This window comes from Artemia franciscana, chromosome 1 (genome assembly GCF_032884065.1).
Source record: "Artemia franciscana chromosome 1, ASM3288406v1, whole genome shotgun sequence".
NCBI classification, from domain to species: domain Eukaryota; kingdom Metazoa; phylum Arthropoda; class Branchiopoda; order Anostraca; family Artemiidae; genus Artemia; species Artemia franciscana.
Window position 1 is genome coordinate 34549198 of NC_088863.1, and position 22312 is coordinate 34571509.

Sequence of the window (22312 nt, forward strand, 5' to 3'; positions counted from 1 at the left end):
TTGGGACTTCGCTCTATATCATCAAATAAATGTTATGATGCTATAAAATGTTAAATGCTATTGATGTTCTATGTCAAAATTACGCTTATAGTAGAAAAGGCAAAACAGGAAAATCTTTTACCTTATCAGGGAGCTTAACATAATTTTCTTTCCACCTAAAGTTGGATGCATAGCTTAGCCTTTCGAGGGAAATGAGCGGTTCCGGAGTTGAGATTGCTGTGCTTAGAAGACTCTGTCAGTCCTATTTCATTGTTGAGAGTTGTTTAGTATCTTTGAGCACGTCATTCAATAGTCAGTGTACTTTCTAGTGGAACTGCATGTCCCTGTGTGTACGTGTGATTGTTGTGTACTTGGATATTTGGATAAAACCCTCTTGATTTCTCTTAGTATTAAAAGTAAGTTCCTTGATTTATGTATATTGCATTGATTATTAGAGTAAAATTGGAGTTTGACGGCTCTTCTGAACACTAATACAATAAAAATAGCCGTTATATTCATTATCTCATGCTTGATTAACAATTAATCTAAAAAAAAAGTTTTTCTAAGGGAAGTAAAGAGCAAAGTTGAAACTTGAAACGGATACAAATTATTACTTCACAGCCTATCTAATATATATCAATAAAAATAGAACAAGTAAACCAACTAATTATGTTTTCCCTATGTTTATAGGATTATAGAAAACTAGTGCTTTACCGAAAACACTTATAACCACTTATAGTCTAGCATTTATAACACTTATAAACGCAATAATTTTTTGTCAGTTTTACGTTTTAACTTCACTCTTTTCTTCTCTTACAAAAACTTTGATTTTTTAAAATTAATCTTTGCCCGTTTTTAATATAAATTTAATGTAGAACAAAAACACTGCCATGATCTTTTTTTTACTGAGGGAACCCCCTTCGTTCGTAAACAGAATAATTTCTGTCCATTGTAAGTTTTAATGTTGTTCCTTACTTCCAGTTGATTTTTAAAAATTTGTGACAGTTTTCAAATAATGCTTAGAAATCCCCACACCCATGTAAATTTTCTCCTGGAAAATCTCCCCAGAAACTTTCTTTCTCATGGAAAACTCTTCCCATGGAAGCCTCCCCCTACAAAAACTCCACCCTAGAAGATGTCCGAGTATTTCCCAATAGCAAATGCTAGGCTATATATGAAACCCTTTCTTTGAAGACTGGGGAACCAAAAGAAACAATGAACCGATAAATTCAAATAACATGATTTTTTTTTTCCGAAATACTAAAAGAAAACGTAATACAAAAGTAACGTTTTTTTCATTAATAAAGTCCCAGAAAAAAATTAAGCTCAAACTTACACAAATTTTGGCGGTTTGTCGTAATTTTTTTGGCGCCGTCGGAAAAATTACATTGGTAAAGAATTACCGTACTCTGCCTTAACAAATACAGGTTATCCACGTAATCATATAGAAGGCACAAAACCATAATTAAAAAAAGCCCTATAAGGACTTGAACCTTTGACGTCTTAATTCAAAGTTCAAGCTCTATCGACTGAACTACGAACTCTAATAATCTATTTTAATCCAATAGATTTTGTTGGACCATAAATGCGTAATTTACATCATTTTCCTAGGGGCTATGAAGTGTCAGATCATCACCAAAAGTATGGTTATTGGACCTTTCAACTATGGGGAAAAATATTGCTATCTCATAATTCTGATCAGACGGCTTTAGGAGAAGGAGGTCTGTTCTTTTTTGGCGGGGGGATAGCTGCCAATCAACCTTTTTTATTATTTAAAAAGGGCACTAGCAATTTTAATCTCCATTTGAATGAACCATTAAATATTTCTTTATGTTGTTCAGGTAACTCGCTACTCCTGGTTAAAAAGGGGGGAATAAAAGGACACATCAGTGCTACCCATGGAAAAAAGTTTTTTTCTTTGTTGCTCAAAGGGTGTGGACTCTAATTACCCTGTATATTAATTTTGACCATACTGATTCTGTTGGTGTGACTTTGATTCTGATCTGATGCTATTTTCGAGGGGTTTCAGGCTCTTTTTCAAAATCATCTAAACAAAATTTTCTCAATAAACTTTTACTTTTAAAATTAACCGAAATAATCGTTATCATTCCTAAATCAATGTCAGATGGTAATTTTTTCTCATTAGGCGGTATTTTTTGTTCAAATTGCGCTTTTTAACTTTTAGTTACTATGGGCTGTGGTTTGCTCTTTCCTAGGTTGCAGCCACTGCCGCAGCCATTACAGAAGGCACCAAACCACCTTAAAAAACATAAAAATATGACCGATACGATACACACGATACCAGTGCACACGATACCCCATTTCTTTGGGGAGGAGGGCTAGCTGCCCTCCTCCCCAAAGAAATTTGAGCAGAAATAAGATATTTGTGGCCACGTTTAAGGAAGATATCATTATTTTAAGGCAAAACTTCTGGTACGTAATGCTTGTAAAGTTATGAGGGTTCGACAAAAACAGGATTTAATTGATGGTGAGGAAGTAGAACCAAGGCATAGCTCACTAGACACTATTGTTTGTGACGCCGATTGTAGGTTGCTACAAAACTTCATGTTGTTCAACCAGAACAAAATTAGCGCTTACATAAAAGATAAAGTAGTTTTGTCATGATATAACTTACTAAACGTGTAATTGATTTGTTTTGTTTTGGAAAGTTCATGTTTTCTATAAGATCATTCTTCTTTCTGTTTACTGTTTTCAGTATAACACTATTTAACAGGTAGGAGCTATAGAAATTGCCAGGACTCTGTTTTTAGGGCCATTTCTGCTTGTTTTAAGTTTGATTACTGCCATAGATTTAATTTCTGAACTTTATAAATTTCAACAAGAATTAATGAATTTACTCTCATAACCGCTACAAACCAAATAAATTAGATATCCGCCTAAATTATAGGTTCAATATGGTCTTAAAAAAAAAATTCAAATCATATCAAATTCTTTTATTATACACCACCAGGGTTTATTGCCACAACAATGACAGATGTTCTCTGCAAAGTTTCATCAAACATGTTAGAAAACTTTTTATCTGAAAGGAGATCTGAAAAGAGGCTTGCTTTTTGAACCTTAGCGAAAAAAGAGCGTATGAAACCACTCTTTCAACGTCAGCAAAGCATCTCTTATGCATTCATATTTAAAGCGTCGAATTCATAGTTTTAGTATTATGTTTCCCAAGTTTAAGGGTTTATCTCATTCTGTCGTCGTTTGTCATGTAGATGATTATAGCCTGCCAAGTCCATTTTTACTGATTTTAGACACCCTTGACACTTGTCATCTTAAAAAAATAAAAAAAGGTTATTATTTGAAGGAAATAGGAATAAGTAAACCCTTTCATTACTAAGATAATGCGTGGAAATAAATAAATTTTAACCACATTGATCTTTTATTAGAGCATTCGCTCTTGAAGCATTGTTGGAAAAGCAAATTTTAGTGCAAAGAGTGGGGAGCTGGAAGGTTGGTAGCCTCTTTCGTATACCTGGTCGTTTTGTTTGTTTTGAGTTTTGAATTAGCTCTCTGCTTTTTATTCTCCTTTTTATTAACTGCCGCTTTTTAGATTTTATTTCTATTTGTTTATAATATCATATTCGTTTTAATCTAAAAATGGGAAAGCTTCTGTCCTCTCCCCCGGCCTTTAAGCTTAAGTTTGGTTTGTGCATGACTTTCCTTTGAAAATGAAAATCAGCCCTGAAATAGGTAAGGCCCTAATGCTTTTAGACGGGGGGGGGGATGGAAATACCACATGATTTTCAGGTCAAGAAGTTTTTGTTCTTAGGGGGGGGGATTCATTGAAAAAATATTACTCCTGGAGAATGCCTCCCCTCCTTCCACCTCTTATCCTCATTCCACCTTTATACTTATCCTCAGGCTTCTCCTAAGTAGCATCAAGTAAATATGATCTTTTACTCCCTACTAAAAGGGCTTCGGTGAAATTTGGGGAGCTGTTCTCCCCAAATTAATATCCAAAAGGATATTACATCCTTTGTCCATCTATATACAATTCTAAATGAGCGAAAGCTAGTGGTGAAAACTCTCCAGAGGGATCGGAAGAACCTTGACGTTAGAAAGTTGATCCACAACACCACTTTTTGAGGATTTGGACAACCCTTCCCCCATGAAAAGACGCAGTGATCTTTCCTCGTATCCCAATAGATAATATACAATAATATAATAGCAAAGAACTGACAGATTTACTGTGTTATTTGTATAGAGTTAGGCATAAAATTTTGTTATATGCTATGTGTTTATATTAGTATTAGAAATTATGTTATATTAGTACTTTGTTTACTGTTCCATATAATTGCACTTAATTTGATATGGGGTGTGTATATGTTTAGTGACTAATATGGTAGCATGGCCTCTAAAACCAGGAGAAAATTGAAGTTGCTTTTAGATAAATCAATTCCGATTTGACATTTAAAAATTTTTTGGTATTTTCCTATGTCGCTATCTTTTTGTCTTTTAAAAGACATTAGGGTTTTTAATTATTTTCGAATTAACCTTCTTGCGATATTGTACAACCACTACTTCTCAAGCAAACTTGGTCAGAAGTATGCCAGGATATGTTAGATGTGTTTTTTCGGGAGTCCGGTAATGTTTCAACCTAGGTGGAGGCCAGTGAAAGAGGGGGTTCCTGCTATTTTCTTGTGATCAGGACGGTTGCCAGGAGAAGTGTTCAGACCTCAGTCAAACTGTATTCCTGATGCAACCTTGATTGGGGGAGGTGGCTCCTCCCTTCACATCATCCTAATTTCTACCAGAAAGGTTTTTTTTTCAAATTTAACAGAAAATCAAAGATCGGTATTTTTCGCGCGTCTTTCAAATTAAATTGTTCGAATAAAGAGTTAAACATTGAGTCAAGAAATATATAATGATTAGAAACGGTTTAGAACGATTCATAAATGTCATAACGGGTAAAATATTAAATTTTTGAAGCCCCCATCCATTCCCGAAAGGTCGAAAATATTTTTAAATATACACAAATGTTGGAAAAAAAACAACAACGATGAGCAGACATTACCAACTTAGGCGCATGATGCGTTTGAAGGATCGTTTTAACAAAGAAACTGATTCTTTACTCCTGAGCCCTAGCATGCAGCACATAGAAATGTTATTTGAGACGTAACAATATTAGTTATAGTGAGTGTTGAGACGGTTGAATTGTTTCAAATTCTGCAGAATCTTTCCCCTCGTACATACTTTACATAACTCAAATTTGTTTGATCATTTAACCTGAATGGATTATGCAATTAAATTGGAGAGGGTGATAGACTAATTGCCTCTTTTGTTAAACCGAACGCCAGTAGGGCTGAAATTGAAGTTAAAGGGGTTCCAGGTTTTAGTAGATACGTTGATTGGATGGGAGCCAACATAAATTGTTTGGATGGAGGGACAGTACTCATGATTCGCTTGGGGAAGAAAAAAGTTTGAAAAAAATATTTCTTATAAAATAAATTTCCACTTTTTAAATAACAAAAAATATTGAACTTTTTATGACTTTCCGACCTTCCTTTCACAATGAAGGGGGACAAATTGGCCTGGGACATGAAATTTCCATAACACCCCCTATTTTACCTGAGTTCTATCAAACCGACTCAACTTTGCACAATGTATATGTCTATAGAACTGAACTTGGGTATCCATTTAAATCGCTAATGGCGAATAGCATCATGACGGATCTAGTAGAAATAGTGCACTTCTATGCGGGCCAGATTCGAACCCGTCTTGAAAGAGTGATTCGCAAGGGGGTGGGAGGGATGGTATTGAGGCATCCATCGAGCAAAAAATTACTTATTTAAATGAAAAGGCCGGTAAGGTGTATTCGCGTTATGTGCAAACTGAAATGCTACCATTTTATCTGGACTTGCATAATTTTGAGGGTGCATTTATGGCTCGGGTACATAGTACTGTAACAAAATAAGATAATTATAGTGAAAGGGGTAGTGGGGCGGTAGTTTTGTTTATTGAGAGTTTAGATGTTAATACGGATAGATTTTAAAAGAGTTGGGAGTTAAAAAATTATCATGAAGATTTAAGGGGGGTGTAAAGATGCACAATGCTTTCATTTTGATGCAAGGCTTCAGTGCTTCAAATATGCATTCCTCGTGGCAACTCACAAACCTCTGCAAAAGAAAGCTAATAAGACATGTTTTGACGGTTTTGCAGCTAATGGGGGCCCAAAATTTCGTGAAGTAGATTTAATTATATAAATAGTCAACATCCAGTAACACTTGAATGGATAAATATTTTTGAGTGGGCTAATGAGCATTTAACGATTGGTGTTACTGTTTTACAATATGATACAGAGTTTGAGGAGGTTGAGAGCAGTAGTAAAAAGGGGGTATTACATCCGGTAAGGGCACCGTCCATTGAATCGGTGAGACACTGGGTACAGCTTCTTTACAAGCCTACCAGTGAACTCGATTCAACTGGACATTTTTCCAATGCCAGATATTAGTCGGGTTGTAAGAGGTGGAAAGACTGTCGTGTCTACGTGATCTTTAGAAAGACTACGTGTCTTTCTAAATTTTGCACTAAACTAAGGTTAAAACATAATATGAGGCACTTCAAGTGTGATGGATGCCAATTTGTGGAAACGATTAGCGGTAGAAGAGCCAGCTTGTGGTTTAATAACTTTCAGGATTCACTCCTACAGAGTGACAAGTGGTCCTTAGACTGCGAAGTCAAGCTCATTGTACGATCCATCAAATTTAAATCATATGAAAAAACTTGAGACCATTGCAGTTACTTATGGCCACACAAAAAGAGACTCATGTAATAACATGCAATTGGTAGAGGTTTTTGAGACATTGGGTGGGTAGGCTGTATGAGTGCAACCATTATAGCACTTATTAAAACAGCAAATAGGTCAATTTCACGCTGTGCAATAAATTCAATCCAATGACCCTATTACCAGAGAATGAACTGGTCATTTAAAATAAATTTTTAATAATACGTCGTTTTACTAAAATAAAAAGTTAAAACATTAAAATACATTGGGCTTGTAAGGGAAAATTTTTTGAGGGTTGTGGGGGAGGGAGATATCAGTCCATAACCAAGAACATTTGAGAAACCCAATTTTACTGGGGGGAGTAACTCTCATGAAGTGATCCATCAATCGTGTAGTTTAAACGTTAGACAGCAATATTTTCTGCCTATTTATATGGACGATTTAAATTATAATTTAAAATTCATATTACCAGTGTTGGCACGTTTGTGGCGAGGTGACATTGTAGATGGTGCCTAGGCAGATGGTACTTTTTCATGTAATATTATAGCCAAACCATCTGTGAAGCTATTGCTCAAAGAATTCAAATGGAAAGCAATAGATTATGGTAATATGTGCTTGAATAAGATCTGTTTTTTACGTTAGAATCTGGTAAAATCTGGGTGTAAAAAAGGGGAAGATTATTGTAAAATATACCTAGACAGCGATATATTGACGTTGCTGGATGTATTGTCTAAGAACTCGGATAAAATCTATGAGGAATTGGGTTGGATTTGGGTTGTTATTTTTCCACTCCTCATCTGGTGATAAATTTAATTTTTAAAATCGGTAAAGATAAAATAGGCCTGATCACCGAGGTGGATCAATATCTGTTTGTAGAGAAGTTAATGAGGAGAGGGTATGTTTTTCACGGAGATCGTATCCTTGAAACTAACCCGACTGGATAATACACCGGTGTCAAGTCGGATGCGGTTTTTCTGGATATGAACTTTCTTTATCCGTCAGTAGAGCTTCACTACTCTTTGCCGTAAATGACTTAACAATCCTTGTGCTCCAAATTTCCCTGACATTGCCACTGTTGAGAAGTATGGACCGCAAAGATGGCTTTTTGAAATTGATGGTGAAATACTGCTAACATGACTCGGTAAAGAATTTTGTTTTTCCGTGCATAAACAGACCGATTACTAAGGACTTGCAACTAACAGTCTCAAATGAGCCCATATAACATTTGTTTGGTGGATGATGGGGGTGCGCGATGAACCCCTTTAAAACAAAAATTTGTTGCCGACCTTCATCTGAAAGAGAATATCGTTGTACATTACGTTCTTTCGAGATGGATGCTAGCCAATGGTTCCAAGATCACTAAGCTACATAGAGCCCTCCAATTCGACCAAAAGCCATATTTGAAAAGGTTTATTAACACTTTTGTTAGTAAGCGTCAAGAAACGAAAAAGAAGGTTGAAAAGGAATTCTTTAAACTTATTTTAAATTCAGCCTTTGGTAAACATCTGCGAGAGCGTGCGCAATAGAAGTCGTCGTGACGCTGTAATCAACCCAAGAGCATGTGCTTGCATTGTTACCGATCCGAACTTATCATCATTTGCCATCATAGACTCCAATATGGTCCTATTACATAGGAAAAAAAGAAATATTATATTAAATAAAAATATTGCTGCTGGTAGTGCAATTACAGGAATTTTACAAATACTCATGTGGTCATTCTTTTACAATGTGTGTAGGCGCCAATGGCCTAGGGAAGGACAAGTTCAAGTATATTGTGGTGATACTGATTCGCTTTTTCCAAAATTTATCATAAGACTTGGAAAAAGGTATGCACATTATCTCTCGAATGGACCTTACCAAATGGGACGAATCCATTTAACAGGAGCTAGTGAAGTGCCAGGCCCCAAGCAGATTATTATTATTAAATCAAAGACGTGAAGTGGCTTGATTTCCCATGGTTTGCTTGCAGGTCCGAAGGCTTACTGTGTACAAAAACACAATGAGGAAATCCAAAGAGTCTGCAAAGGGGTGCCTAGAAACTATATGAAAGAGAATTTTAACATGGGTGCTTATAGAAACTGTGTGGAAAGTAATCTCATTCCAAGAGCGAAAGTCATGGCGACCCGTTCTTCGAATTTCAATCTACACAGTTAGATCTTCTTGGTCCAGAATTAATTCAATAGGAAGTATTCTTTTTTTCCATGTGTAATATGGTTATTTTTCCTTCATCTCAGAAGTTTTTTATGTTCTTTAACAAGGTAGGGCTGTTGTTTTATATCAGTGCTTTTTTAATATTCTTGTTTACCCCACACCGGTGAGAGGGGGTCCAGTCGTAAGCTTGCTGCTGCCATCGGTAGCCGCGCCCTTCTGGGGGCCCCTTTCCGAGTATTATTTAAATGTGATAAGTGCTTTTTAGGACAGTTTTTATAGTGCCTTTCATTATAAAAATAAATATATTATTCCTTAAATTTATTTTTGTAGTGTCTTTTATTTATAAATAAAAACATTTAATATTCTTTAAATTTATTGTTCTTCTGTTCTCGATTATAGGGAATTATTATTATTTATTTAATATACTGATGCATTGTATAGTTCGTTCTATTTTGACATTGAGGGGCTATGTACCAATTCAAAACTCCATTCAGAATGCTTCTTTGCAGACCGTCAATGTCTGGCAAAAAGACACTTTTAACAAAAGTAATTCAAAATCGTAACAAAGTATTTTTAGAAAATCCAAAAATTATTAATTATTACTACAGTGTCTGGTAAGAACCCTACGATTAAATAAAGACTATTGTACCAGACACGAAAATCACACACGGACTTGAAATCTTAAATACAATTGAACCAGACTCTTTGTTGATTATTGATGATATGCCTGAATTTATTGAAGAATGGTCTCAGGAGATGTAACTATTGTTCACTGTCTGATATCATCATGAACAAATTTCCGTAACCCTAGTCCTACACAATCTCTTTCATCAGAGCAAATGTTTGCTCTTGCTTCGAATAGTACCAACTATACTATGTAGAAGGTTGTTTGTGATTCAAGTTACCTCATAACTTTAAAAAGACAAATATATCCGTGTGAGCCGAAATTTTTACTCTTGGCACACAATCAGACTACCAATAAACCCTGTAGTTAAATTCTACTGGACCTCGATCTGAACCCACCGAGGGTTTGCGTGCAGTCATTGATATTTTCGACAATACCATTACCGTATATCTGCCAGTGAACAGTAAAAAAGGCCATTAGTAGTCATCACAACACCGAAGAAACTACCTGAACACAGGCATTTATTCACCGTTCAGGGTAATTCAAAACTCTGGCATAGAAAGGCCATACTCAAACATGGAGTTGACAAAGAATTCATTAATCTCATATTAGATCTTTGTTTAAATTTAACTGAAGGTAATGTTCAACTGCCAGAAGTAGTTAATAAACAGACAAAGCAACAGTGTTAATTCAAAACTCTGGCATAGGAAGGCCATACTCAAACATGGAGTTGACAAAGAATTCATTAATCTCATATTAGATCTTTGTTTAAATTTAACTGAAGGTAATGTTCAACTGCCAGAAGTAGTTAATAAACAGACAAAGCAACAGTGTTCACTTGTAGCTGCCCTAGCAGCAATACCAACCAAATACACAGAGAACGATTTTAAAAGAAAATGACTTCTTCAAGCGAGGGGTAGCTTCTTTACACTTTTACTGTCAGACATTTCAGGGCTTGTAAACAGTTTTCTCTAGATGGCCAAACCTACAAATTGACTCCAATGACACTGCCCCTTCCGCCCAAGGACAATTGGCAACGATAGCAATTGCCAACGATGAAAAATTAATTTAGCCTCAAAATACACTTCGACCTTTCTACAAATATAAAACCTACTATGAGAGTCCAGTCAATGAAAATGTCATTCAACACAAAAAGGAAATTACTCAAAATTCAACGCCAACACCACAATCACCAAAAGAAGAAGATTTATTATCAGCTTTGATAACATGCCGTAAACACTTGTATCATTTGACAGTCATTTGCATAAATTCTTAAACTCGTCAAACTTCCCCAAAAGTCTTATTGGCAATAGCCATATTTTAAACAATTAAAAGAATTTAGTCAGATGTTAAAAGATGTTTTTAAGTCATTTCCGGAAAATAAAAGCACGCCAAGTAACAATGATCAGACGAGAGTGGCGGGATTCGGGCGAAATTGTCATAATACCACTACATCACCCTCACCTGTAAGTACACAAAAAAGAAGTGGACACTTCACTGCGTCTTTACATTCAAAAGTTGAAGTTTTGCAGCATGTTCATGAGAACATGCTGGAATTGACTTGACTCAAGTCATTGGACTTGAAAAGAAGCTAGAGGCAGAGTATTTACAGAATGAATTAAGTTAAACCCTACATCGTAATCATAGAGTTTGTGGTAGTCACTTCGAAAACCTAAAGCCTTTTCCATTTACAAATATTATAAGTAGGTCTTTTGACTCTAGATGAAATTATACGGCATCACAATGAGCAATACAAATACATTCTACTTGCAATCAGTGTTTTAGTCGCTTTGCATGTGTAATTCTGCTATGGTCGATGAGAGGTGATGAAGTTGCTAAAGTTTTTGAAATAATCCTTGAACAGTATTATTATAAGAAGATTCAAACCGATCGGGCTAGTGAATTTGTTAATCCATATGTAAAGAAGGTTCTATTGAAATATAATTCAATGCTCTTTCATAGTCTTAAGCCAATAAAGACATCATTGTCTGAACGATTGATGAGAACTATTTGACTTTTAATTTCAAGATATTGTACATTGAAAAATATGGATAAAATTGGATATGGATATGGATAAAGTTGATTAATAATCAACTTCCTCATCGATCCCTGTCTAATTCTACCCCTATGGAAGTTTATCGAGGCGATAACAATATACTTGACACTTTTGTGTCAAGTATACATGACACAAATGAAGGGGGGAGGGAAGTGAAAAAGAAAAAAAATCAATATTGGTGATAGTTTTTGAATCAATCGAATTACTAATATTTTTGAAGAGGAAGACCATTTGTGGTCTACTGAACCTTTTAAAGTGTCAAGGATCCTAGACAATACACCCATAGCATATTGTGTACGTGACACGAAAGATGATGAGATTTTTGGTGGTTCTTATGATTATGAATTTTAAAAAAAGTTAAAAACACTGGAATATATCAAATTGTGAAGATATTAAAGACTCGTACTCATAGGGACGAGAAAAAATTTGCTTGTTCGTTGTATAGGATAAAACTCTGATTTTGATTGTTCGATATCTGCTGGAGACGTACACAATGCCCTATTATTTCTAAGTGACGTACATGTCCAATATCTCTGATCTTTCCACGATAATTAGAATAAAACAACTGATTTTTGGACAAAACTCTCCCCCGCAATTAAAGTTGACGATAGAACATATTCATCACTATAATAAAAAACATTTTCAGTTCATTCCTGTCGACACTTCGTATTTGGAACTATGTCAGTTAAAATGAAGAAGTGAATTAGATAATCCTTTCGCAATAATAAAAGGTTAGGCTGTGATTACATGTCCTTTTCAACACATTCAACAACGAGATGGCTAATTGAAAATATATATTTGTTTGTCCTGATATTGATTGCTATGTTACTATTCTCAGACCACGACAATTAGGTCACAGAATGGACTATTACAAAGGTCGTCCCTCAATGTCGGGGTATGGTCTTAGCAGATGATTTCCTAAGTTGTTTTGTTTTGCGCTACCACTGGCTAAGAAAAATATTGCTCTGGTTACCGCAAATTTTAAATCCTCTACACTAAACGATTGGGGGATGGTAAAGATTTTAAGGAAGGAGTTTCACAAAACCTCAGGTCCTGTAAACGATCCCTTGGTGAGCGGTTGAAATCATACAAAGTCAAAAAGGTTAAAAAAGGTAGAGAAACACCTCATCATTCATCAGTCTCTTCTCATGTCAAAAGCGAAAGACATCACTCTTGTCATAGAAGAGAAAGAAACCAAGAAATAAATCGCGAGATCGAAAATAGATCTATTTTCCTAGACTGAAATGACATATTTATCCCAACATCAAATCTCTTCCCGAAGTCGTCCCATCTCTAAATCTTTTCTATGCAGAAACTGTAGATATCAGTTTAAAACATGGATACTATGAACAATCTTTCCCACAACAACCACTCTCTGAAAACGTAAATTTTCAGATTTATTCCAATAAAGACTACTTCATAGATTTATCATCCACATTTTTTATTTAAAAGTTGCAGAGGGAAAAAGTATGACAATAAAACTCACAGCGCTACCGATAGAATATCCTATGAAATTGCTTACTGCAGAATTTGTTCAGACTAATATGTGTCTACATAAATGCAATATTGGTGAGAGCACTGGCAACAATTTATCAAAATATGCAAGCTACATGCAATTTATATTGGTGAATCCAAAGTTGTATAAGATATTGAGAGGCCTGGTGAAGGGCTATGATTATGCATCAAATATTGATAGTGATGATGAACTCACTTGGGCGGTGATCAAGGAGTATCATTTAGTTGGTAAACTATATCATGAAATATTTAATGTATCTCAATGAGGTAAAGTTAAAACCCGCTCCGTCCAATTTCATCCTGAGAAAAACACTTGATTTATCACACGATTCAAATGTCAGTCTCACCTCGGAAATGCTTCATGTACGAAAGCAACAGGTTATGATCTCTGTTGCTTTTTCAATTGAAAAAAATAAGAACCTCTGGAAATAATATCAAACTGCTCATTCCACACGCAATCACCAATCAACGACATGTTGCCACTGCTTCAAGTACCTACACCGACTCTTAAATTTATCAATGGTGAAATTCCTTCAAAACTTGCTTTGGCATTCTTAAGAAGTGCTAGTGTCACAGGATCATGGACAAGTTCTTCACATGAATTTGAAATGTTTGGACTTTCCTATCTTGTACATAAAGTAAATGGAATTCCTCTCTACAATTTATCTTTTGAGAAGTCCTATAGGATTCTATATGAATTGACAACACGATTCTTGGATCAAGATTCACAACTATTTGAAAATGGTATAACCAGTACAACGTTGGCAAAAAGTCACGGTATCATTGTTTTGGACTTGTCTGGTACTCCAGATATGGGTATTGTCCGAATGGGCAGTGCAGGCTTAGAGTGTACCTTTAACAAATCGTTACCGGAGAGTGTAGCGTTAATCTCACTAAATCACTTTGAAACCATTTGGGAAATTACCACCAACGGTAGTACTCTGTTAAACTTGGCACCGTGAACACATAATCGTTTATATTTAACTTTGATCCATACATGTCCAAATACAAATCTTATTGCATACTCTCGGATTTCCTTGAACATATTCTGAGTGCTAACAATATGATTTTCATTGTTAATAGTAGTTCATCGACTGTGCAGACAAGGCATTGGATATGCATCTTTCAAAAAACGAAGAATATAGAATTCATTGATTAACTTGGTCTACCATATGCATTCTCCATACCTTGTATCAAAAACTTCCTTGAAGGAAGTGGGAAATCCATTATTCAAGATGGAAAGCGTGCACAAGAATTATCAACCAAAAGCTGTGGTTTTCATGCATTATTATATTTTATTTTTTGATGTTTGACTTACAATGAATTTCTCAACATTTATGTAGACAATCCGCGATTAAATGAGTTCATAGCAGAAAATTCCCTTTCATACCTGTATAATATTTATTTCAGTCCCCTAAAGATAAAATATTTTAATAAAATATGTAAATTTGATTATTAATAAAACATATATGTGCAATAAAAAAGCCTATTGTCTTCATCTCTTAGATTTCTTCTTCTTATTCGTCATTTAGGTGGTTATCGTCGATATCGATTAGTGGCTGTAGATTATTGTGACTCGACTTGGACTGATGTTGGTATGCAGGGTCAGGGTCACTTTTTCACAGTATAATGTAATTTAATTTTTATTATGTCTCTTTGTGAAGTCAATGATACTGTTATGATTCATATTTTAAAATTTACCTATTTCAAGTTACTTATTTGAAGTGATATCACACACGATATTCTCACATGAAGAATCCCTTTCTGTAACAGCCAAATAAAAATCAGTAGGCTTTTAATCATAACTACCATTGTCCTCACAATGAAAACGTAGAAATCATTCTCTCTTGATGTTTTTACAATTGAAACGTGATCCAAATTCTTCTTCCCAAAACAATTTAAATCCACGACCATTTCAATCCCTTAGATATAAAGTGAAATCACGTTTAGGGTTTTTTTCCAATCTTGCCAGGCTAAGTATTTTCCCATTGATCTTACTTATCGTGGTGACAATGGGAGCATATGCATTCTTTTGGGTGAGAGTCACAAGCCTCTTCAAGACAGGAATTACAATCCTTAATTTGCACTTAAGGATAATCTACACTTTTCGTTAAAGTCATCAACTGTAGTTTAGTTATCACATGATGACCAGCTGCCCAATGTATATATACATAGTGGGCATGGGTAGAATATTTTTTCACTGTGTTAACTCTCACACCACGAAAAAGAAACTAACTTGCGAACAATAGGAATGTTCTTTTTACTTCTAGAAAGAGAGAGAGAGAGAGGAGCAATCGAGTGACAAAAAGTCAATTATATCTGTTTTTGACAGGATAGTTTAAATTTTCGACTGTTCTCACGAAAAAAACAGTGTCTGAAAAAAAAATCATCATGGAAACTTGAACGTATTTAGGTAGTGTTCAAAAGTAAACCCACAATATTATTTTGTTTTGTTTCAATTAGTACGACAATAAATTGATTAAATATATTTTGCCCACCACGTAAAAGCCTCTTACAATAGTCTAAAGTTGGAGAATCTTTCCATGGTAATGCTAAGCATTTTTTCTGAGAATTAATTATTTAGATTCAAACACTTTTCCAATTTTAAGAGATTCCGTAATATTTTCTGATTCTCTTGTCATTTTTTTGTTCTTGACATTCCCACTGCCAATTATAGACTAAACTAACAATTGCAAGTTTCCACTTTGCACACATTCTCAATGCCATTGGTTTTCTATAGAGAGGAATAGACGATCAACTAAAATATCTAACCAAAAAATCATTATAAAACAGTTTTATTGTCAGAAATGTAATAAAAGAATAATATATATTTTCACGCTTTTTTCATGAAATGAGTCAATCTGCTGTCCTCAGTGTGCTTCATGATTGCGTTCAACCCATGTTATAGTCTGATATATGCATTCTATTCACTTTCACTGCGAAAAATAATTGTTCTTCCGACTTAAATTTACCCAAAGATATAACATATCAACCGAACATCTCATCCCACTCAAAGGCTAGTTGACAATCCTTTCCAATTTCAACTGCTCAATTGGGAGCTCTTGTCTTAATATCGTCTCTGTCAACTCCTGCAAGTTCCTCTAGTGTAAAACCACTCATTTTTAAAATATCTGAACTTTTTTCAAACTTGAAACAATGTAAACTAATAAAATGTCTATGTGGCAGTGTGATACTAAGTAACTCACCATCAAACTTTTATACCAATGATCACGTAATGGGTACTCTGTGCCTAGTCGCTTCTATCTAAAGGCCCTTTTCACCGAGAAATAACAGCTGGCAAGCATTTCCAAGAATATCTTGGATATTCTTTTGTTATCCTTTGCAGAATCAGAACTTTAATACAATGTATATTCTTCTCGGAGGCGATCGACAATCAGAGCATCAATTTAGTTATTTCCTTTTTAGTGGTCCGAGTGCTTTCAACGTTCACGGCATTGAACATTCCTTCATTCCATTGCAATTTCGTTTACTTTCTGAAAGCTTCATTTCAGATATAAAATTTAGGGCATCATAGATATACAGGTTTTGATTCACATCGCTCTTTAGCTTTACCAACAAAAATCGAGGATGCGCTCACTCCTGACCACCTGGTGTACATATCTGAACATCAAATACGCCGCATAGTTCCACCACTCTTAGCGCAGTTCTGCCACACTTAGCACCCTCCTCAAAACGCTTAGCACTTTGTCAACATGCTTGTTACTCGCCAGCTGGTGTGCGTGATTTCTGAGGGAGAGCGACCCAAAACAAAAATCTAGAATTTTGTCTAAATTAAGAATCCAAGGGCTATTATCCTCTTTATCTTTTAGGCTTTGAAGATAAATAATACCGATGTTTATGAATTACTATCCTGTATAAAATGAATTGAAATATTATGGAACAGGAGGAAATTGAACGAACTTTAGATGTGTAGTTAAAGTAATGTACTAAAATTTATGTAATTACTAATGCAATTTTCTGCTGTATTACTTGAAAAAATTTGGAGTATCTGATAATAGATTATAGTTGTTTTTTTCTTTTTCTTCTTGAACTTCAATATTTTAAGAGAATCAAAATCATTTAACAAAAGAGTGTGAAAAACGGAAGAGGGAAAAACGTCAGATTTAATAATTGCAAGCTACAGCTTAAGGTCTTAATTCATGAGACGGAAAGTGAGGTGCAAAGCTTTCTTTTCTTTGCGCTATCAAATCAATCCAAATATTTACCCGAATTGAGTCTATGGGTGTGTTGACCCTGAGATAAGGAAGAGGAGAAATTTGCTAGCACTAAGGCCAAAGAATTTTCGAAAGGTTTCAGTCTTTTTTTTTTCCCAATTCCTAGAAATGTGTTTTGGTAAAAAAAAAACTTCATTGTTAAAATTTATTGAAATAATATTTACTATATCTGAATCAGCTTCAAGCGGCAATTCTTCTCATTGTTTTCTCATCTTCTCACTAATTCTCGACATTTTTTTTTCAACTTTTGGTTAGTATGGGCTGTGGTTTACTTTTTACTAGGCTGCTACAGGGATAGCCCAAAAACTAGAGATTTAAACTTCTGTTTACTAGTTTTCGACCACATAGATTTGTACGGTTCACTTTTCATGCTTCCAAGCATTTCTACTTCAGAAATTGGACCAAAAACTATAATTTTTGATGGCATATGGCGATTTATAATAGAGTTACCGAGACAAATTTACAAAGAGGACATACATATAATCAAGAGTACAAAAATAAGCCATCAACCATCTCTCTACAATGTTTCAATAGACTGCTACTTCTACTTATCAGCCCACAATTTATGAAACTCACTACTGGGATTGAAGGAAGAAGGCACATGAGGGAGGATTGTAAAACTCAACTTTTCGACCGTGGAGATTACGACGATACCCTTTCCTGCTCACTTCCGTTTTTATTCCAGATATAGCGCCCAAAAAGTATTTTTTGAAGCCGTATGGGACTTTATGACGGTGTTACCAAGTCAAATTAAAAAAAAATCACTTAAATATAAAAATTATCCGTTAAATGAGACCTTAAACAGTTATATATGATGTTGCAGTAGTCTGCTAGTTCTGTTAGACAGTAGACGGCTTATGAAGAATACTGACGGGGTTTGGAGAGGGGAATACAGAAGAAGAGGACGTAGACCTTAGTCTCGTGGTTTTCAATCATGGAGATTATAATAATACCTTTTCTATTCTTCCCTGCCTTTTCATTCCGAAAATGGCACTCAGGGTTCATTTTCGGGTACCATATAGCACTTTATTACGACTTTATCAAGTTGAATTTATAAAAATAGATTAGATGTAAAAATTACCTTTTAGATGAGCCCTTAAATAGGCCTGTTTGATGTTCCAGTGCCTTGCTAGCGGTGAAGAAAAAAAAAAAAAACAGATTTAAAAAAAAGAGGACTCATCGGAGCTATTCATGCAAACAAGTTATTTTCCTTGTTGTTCATGTAGGGGGACTGTAAGTTCCCAGTAAATAGTTTTCGACAATGACAATTCCAATAGATTATTTTTAGTTTGGATCTAAAATTTTGAGGGTTTTTGAGGGTTTTATAATCTTTTCTAAAATTACTATAAATTTGTTTCCAAAATAACTTACCACTCCTGAATTCTCCTCGCCAGGCTGCTTTTTTAGCAAAGTATTTTTAAACATTTGGGCCGTTATCTATGGGCCATGGATTGCCTTTAACTAGGTTATAGCCATTTTTTCAACCTGTTTTCCTGCTAAGGCTGTCCCTGTCATTTTATGTTTTAATTATTTATTCATGGTAATTTGGATTTGTTTTGAGTTAGACATTTTATAAGACCTTATTTCTGCTCGTTGTAGGTTTTAACATCGCGCTTTACTTTTCTCTTAAACCATTTTTCTGAAAACATTTCCAGAGTGGGGCAGCAATAATAAAACAAAACAAAACAGGAACTAAGAGCTCATATGGCACTTGTGACGAGGTCGGAAGAGCCAAGAGCTCATATGGTATGAGCTCTAGCAAAATTCCAAGAATCAATAGATTGCTTTAAAAGAAAAATCAGATGGTTAATGCCGGTTGGGATTTAGAACAAGAGCTTTAAGTCGCGAGGTCCTTCTAAATAAGAAAATCCATTAAGATCCGATCACCCACTCGTAAGTTAAAAATACTTCAAGTTTTCTAATTTTTCCTCTCCCTTCAGCCCCCCAGATGGTCAGATCGGGGAAAACGACTTTATCAAGTCAATTTGTGCAGCTCCATGACACGCCTACCAATTTTCATCGTCCTAGCACGTCCAGAAGCACCAAACTCGCCAAAGCACTGAACCCCACCACCTAACTCCCCCAAAGAGAGTGGATCCAGCCCGGTTACTCAATCACGTATCTACGACATTTATAAGCATTCTCCAAGATTTTCGGTTTCCCCCTCCAAATCCCCCCAATGTCAACATATGTGGTCGGGAATTAAAATAAGAGCTCTGAGACCTGAGTTCCTTCTAAATATCAGATTTCATTTAGATCCGGTCACCCGTTCTTAAGTTAAAAATACCTCAAATTTTCTAATTTTTCCAAATTAACAACCCTCAGCTCCCCCAAAGGGAACGGATCCGTACCTATTATGTCAATCTTGTATCTATAGCTTGAGCTTATTCTTACCATCATTTTCATCCCGATCGCTCCACTTTAAGTTTTTTCCAAGATTTCCGGTTTCCAAGATTTCTGTTTCCCCCTCCAACCCTGTATGCTGGATCCAATTCGAATTTAAAATGGAGCATCTGAGACATAAGATTCTTCTATAAATCAAGTTTCGTTAAGGTCCGATCACCCATTCCTAAGATACCTCGATTTTCACGTTTTCTAAGAATTCCAGTTTCCCCCTCCAACTCCCCCCAATATCACCGGATCTGGTTGCGATATAAAATGAGAGTTCTAAAGCACTGGATCCTTCTAGATATCAAATGTCATTAAGATCTGATCACTCGTTCGTAAGTTACAAATACCTCATTTTTTCTAATTTTCCGAATTACTCCCCCCCCCAATTCTACCTAAGAGAGCGGATCCGGTCCGGTTATGTCAGTCACCTATCTTGGCATTGTGCTTATTCTTCCCTCCAAGTTTCAGCCTGATCTCTCCGCTTTAAGCGTTTCCAAGATTTCCGGTCCCTCCCCCCTAATGACACTGGATCCAGTCAGGATTTAAAATAAGAGATCTGGGTTTTGAGGTCCTTTTAAATCTGAAATTTCATTAAGATACGATCACTCTTTTGTAACTTAAAAATACATCATTTTTTCTAATTTGTTAGAATTAACCCTCCCCCCAACTCCCCCAGAGAGAGCAGATCCGTTCCGGTTATGTCAATCACGTATCTAGGACTTGTGCTTATTTTTCTCAACAAGTTTCATCCTGATCCCTCCACTCTAAGCGTTTTCTAAGATTTTAGGTCCCCCCCAACTTCCCCTTCACCGGATACGGTCGAGATTTAAAATAACAGCTCTGAGACATGATATCCTTACAAACACCAAATTTCATTAAGATCCGATCACCCGTTCGCTAGTTAAAAATACCTCATTTTCTAACTTTTCAGAATTAACCCTCCTCCCAACTCCCCCCCAAGAGAGCGGATCCGTTTCAGTTATGTCAATCACGTATCTAGGACTTATGATTATTTTCCCAACAATTTTCATCCCTATCCCTCCACTCTAAGCGTTTTCTAAGATTTTAGGTCCCCCCAACTCCCCCCCAGTGTCACCGGATCCGGCCTGAATTTAAAAAAAAGAGCTCTGAGACACGATATTCTTCTAAGGATCAAATTTCATTAAGATCCGATCACTCCTTCGTAAGTTAAAAATAACTCATTTTTCTGATTTTTCAGAATTAACCCCCCCCCCCCCGACTCCCCCAAACAGGACAGATCTGTTCCGGTTATGTCAATCACATCACGAATCCAGGACTTCTGCTTATTTTTTCCACCAAGTTTCATCCCGATCCCTACACTCTAAGCGTTTTCCGAGATTTTAGGCTCCCCCCCATCAACTCCCCCCAATGTCATGGGATCTGGTCGGGATTTAAAATAAGAGCTCTGAGACACGATACATTTCCAAACATCAAATCTCACTAAGATCCGATCACCCGTTCGTAAGTTAAAAATACTTCAATTTATCTATTTTTTCCGAATTAACCGCCCCCCCCCCAGATGGTCAAATCGGGGAAACGACTATTTTTAATTTAATCTGGTCCGGCCCCTGATACGTCTGCCAAGTTTTATCGTCCTTGCTTATCCGGAAGCACCTAAGCTAGCAAAACCGGGACAAACAGACCGAAAGACCGACCGACAGAATTTGCGATTACTATATGTCATTTGGTTAATATCAATTGCCATAAGAAATTCAAACAAGAATGAGCCAACGTTTCGTATTTCAGGGATAGCCGTCTAGCTGTTTTTTCCCTAAAAGCCTTTCCAAAAAACTAAGACTAATTTTTGTAACACCCTTTGCTTTGCCCATTATATAAACATAACCTGGTAGTACTCCTTCGCCATTCATAAAAGTTATAATTAAAAGATAGAGAAATGTGAAAATCTATTCTATTAAATAAAAGAAGAGTTGGAAAGGGTGTTGGTTTCGAACGACCTTTTTACGCTGTTAAATAAAACTTTGTTTTCTGAACAAGTCCTAGCTTGTTTTAGGGAAACAAAAGATGTTTTAGTGTAGGTGTTAGCCTTTTTATTGCACGCGCGTTGACACACAAGGTGGCATAAAAACTAAAATTTTCCCGGAAGTGATATATAGCGGATGTCCTCGAAAGTGACCCTTACCTGTTGCCAGTGTCCTCTGAATTATCGAAAAACTTAGCATTTTGTCGTAAGAATTGATCTTCTATGTAGCAGCTGGTACAAGGTGTCTGTTGCCCTACTAGTGGAGTCAATGGGGGGAGGGGAGGAAGTTAATGAAACCACAATTTTGTAAGAATTTTAAAGGATATTTTCGTATATATACTCGTTAACGTTAAAGCCTTAAAGGTGTTCATCTTGCTGATCCTCGCTGGAATAGCACTTTATCTGTTAAACGACTCCATAGCTATACCATATAGCATCAGGGCCGTATCCAGGATTTTTTGAGGGGTGTTTTACATAAGATTTTTTTTCGGGGGAGGGGGGTCTACACAAAAAAAAAACTAGAAACGCATAAAAATCGTTTATACCTATTTTTGTTACGTTTTCACGAGTCGGACAAACATTTCGGGAGGGGGGTTTAGACCCCCTAGTCCCCCTGGAT

General features: G+C 35.9%; 1 long non-coding RNA gene across 1 annotated transcript in view; it reads left to right on the forward strand.

Moving 5' to 3' along the window:
* The first annotated feature begins 266 nt into the window (after positions 1 to 266).
* The window catches only part of LOC136029043 (uncharacterized), a 75192-nt gene continuing 53146 nt past the window's right edge, over positions 267 to 22312 (forward strand). Inside the window, exon 1 of the long non-coding RNA XR_010617960.1 lies at positions 267 to 395. This is a non-coding gene — a long non-coding RNA (uncharacterized LOC136029043). The remainder of the gene's footprint in view (positions 396 to 22312) is intronic.